We start from the raw sequence: 3,317 nt of genomic DNA, 5'->3' as shown, positions 1-3,317 counted from the left end.
ATCTGGTGGCTGTCTACAAACTCACCAGGGGAGACCAGCGGGAATTCGGGGAGGTTCTGTTCCCCCGGGCATCACCCGGGGTTACTAGAAATAACGGCCACAAATTGTAAGAGAGAAGGTTCAGGCTGGACCTCAGAAGATACTGCTTTACAGGTAGGGCTGCCAGGCTCTGGAGCGGGCTCCCAAGTGAGGTGATGCTCTCTCCTACCTTGGGGGTCTTTCAAGAGGAGGCTGGACAGATATTTGGCTGGGGTGATATGATCCCAGCACCTGTTCCTGCCCAGGGCAGGGGGTCGGACCTGATGATCTGTTTAGGTCCCTTCTGACCCTAAGCACTATGCTACTATGATACTATTGGGACTCAGTTAAAAAAAAAAAAAAGTGGGGGGCACAGCTGAGATTGTCATGTAATTATATACAAGAAGCTAGGGTTTTAAGAAAAACAGCAAACATTGCAAGAGTTAGCAACACTCAAATCCCCAGTTATAGGAAAAGAATATTAAATGGATATCATCAATCTATCTAGATCCAAGAAGTGAGCCACAAAATGCTGACAAAGGGCAATATTTGGTCAAACAATCATGGCATATTTATCTTTTAAACTATGAATAATGGAGTTATACTGAAGAGACTTATTTTAACTCTGAACTATAGTAGAGTATCTATCGAGGGCAGTCAGACAGCCCCAATTCACCATAACATCCGAGCACCTCAGGGTAGCAGAGACTGAGAATACATTCTACCAGCTATTTTAGAAAGAGATAACACTTAAAGAGATAATTATTCTAACCTTGCAAGAGAATGATCTAAGTAGTATGAGCATGACATGGGGAGAGCAGCAATTGAGCTTTTGGAATACCTTTAGCACTGATTCCTGCTACCGCCTAGCATTAGTTACTTTACTTTTCCTCCTCAGTTTCCACTCTGTAAAGTGGTCATATACTCCTAGAATATTGCTAAATGTTACCAGGAAGTTTCTTATTAAAACAGTGTGGGAAGGGGGTTATCCTTTCACAACTGCCCATTTACAGTGAAGACAGTTCTGTCCAAATCCATCCCCACCTTTAGAAGGGCAAGTAGCACTGCCCTTCTAAAGCACTAACTTTCACCAAGTGGCATTTCATGCCAGTATGCAATTTTAGATCCTACTCCTCCCAAAAAAGCACCCCACAGAGCCCAGTATCTCCAGCTCCAGTGTGCTTAACAGCAGAGGTGTAGGGGAAGGCGTTCATCCCCAGAGTGTCCTCGCCACCCCAGTTTCAGGTCTGGAGTGTGGAGCAAGAACAGGTTGTTGTTCCTAAGCACTAAGTTATCAGTGGCAGCCTCAAGAGAACTGCGTAGGCAGTATAAACATGCCCTAATATTATTGTGCAGACAACCTCTCACTGCTGAAATACATGTCTCAAGGATTCTCTTAAGCAAGTTCCTAATTGCATGGCAAGCGCTTTTCTGCTCCAGTTACAGCACACATTCCAGTCTACGCTGCATGCAGACCCAAAAGTAATTTAATCCAATAAAAGACAGATTCCATAGAAATACCTGAACTGAAAAGATTAATCTTTAAAATGTTCTGATCTCCTAGAAACTGTATTAGTAAATTGTACTGCAGCATTAATTTAATAGTGGAGGAACAATCAGCTTACCTTTATGGAAGAGATCCAGGGAATGGCAATGAAGCCGATACCTTGTAACAGAAGACCCCATTATTGACCTGTGTGGAAGAACCAGGCAATTAAATAATTTAAACAAGGATTAGGATAAGCTCTGAAAAGTCCTACTATGCTTTTTGTGGTTTAAATGCACCCCTAATGAAAAATGGGAATGGGGGAAAGGGTGGGGGGGGGAAGGGAAACAGATTAAAAATTCCTACAGGCAAATCTCTGTGGGCCAAAATTATTTTAATCCTCAGGGGAAAATCTTTTCCCGTAGAAGCAAGAGGGAGGAGCACTGTAAGGATCTCAGAGGGAGGCCCCAAATCACCCATCTCAGAAAATCTTGGCCCTCATAACTATTGTTACATTGGAAAAGACCAGTCAGGATGGTTTTAACCCTGAGACAGAGTGATCTAGAGCCATAGTTGCTGACTGTCATTTCATTTTATAATGGCCAGCAACTTCCATATTCAAATGAGACTTGCATGATATTTGCAGAAATGGTCCATTTTACTATAGAAGACAAAAATCCACTCCTCTGTACTTTATCACCTAGCATTACTGCATTACCTGTCTTACATTGTGCATCTGCCATGCTATGGTTGCTTGTGTATTACCTAAGCTACATGGCTTTGGAAGCAAGAAGACAAGTTTACAAACAATGGTGCCCAACCCTTTTGTCCCATGAGCCAGATGAGTGGTGCCAGTTTGGCCCACGGGCCAGATCTACCCCTTGGGCCCAATCCATCGCATGGTGCTGATCCAGCTGGGACCCAATCCTGCCTGCGTAGGGCTTAGAAATTTGGCAGTGGGGGAGCCAGGGCAATGCTAATTGCCACCACTCCCCTGCTATCAAATTTCTGGACCTGCAGGCCAGAGTCAGCCCAGGAGCCAAGGGAAAAGCCCTCCTAGTTTAGAAGAATCAGAATACAGTGAAGTAAAAGATGCTTTTTCAGTTTATTACAGAAATAAGCTTGAATAACTACAGGTGAGCATTCACCCTGGTCCTAATCAGCAAGCGGGTAGGACATCAGCACTTTAAAATACCATCTTGTGTAGCGGGAGCACAAGGGTTATTGGAAAGTGCCTTTATGAATGTTTCAGTGGAAACCATTTCCCCGCATCTGAGCAGCCAGCAGCAGCTTTGTGGGACGTACAGCGCTTTCCTCCTGAAGAGCTCCCTTCAGTCTTTATTTAATCCTCAATTATACACATGACTTCAGCCTGGAAAGGCCTTCAGACAAAGGCTTTTAGTCAGCTGGCTCTGAAGTGGAGGCTTGCGTTGCTCTGAGTCTGGCTGAACAACTTATGTGAAGAGCCCGAAACTTGTCCCGGGCTCCGAAGAAACACCAAGGCCAGGGCTAGCGGGGGCTGCAACGGCCCGTTACCCCCAAACAAACCCCCCAAAAGCATCTGCCCAGCCCAGGAAAAGGCTCCGGCCGGCTGCAGCGCGGATGCTGTGAAGGGGCAGCCTCCGCCTGCCTTCAGGGGCACGGGGGCGGGGGCCCGGCCAGCCCGGCTGCACTCGCCCCGCCGGGGGGAGGACAAACCCGCCTCACATGATGCGGCCGGGCCGGGCCGGGCCGGCGGGCCCCTGCTCCGTCTGCCCGCTCCTCCCCCGCGCACTGCGGCTTCGGGATGCAGGGAGGCTGCGGCCGGCGCTGG

Source organism: Gavialis gangeticus, unplaced genomic scaffold (genome assembly GCF_001723915.1).
Source record: "Gavialis gangeticus isolate Ggan-Ray unplaced genomic scaffold, GavGan_comp1, whole genome shotgun sequence".
Taxonomy (NCBI): domain Eukaryota; kingdom Metazoa; phylum Chordata; order Crocodylia; family Gavialidae; genus Gavialis; species Gavialis gangeticus.
Note: the sequence above shows the minus strand (reverse complement) of the source record.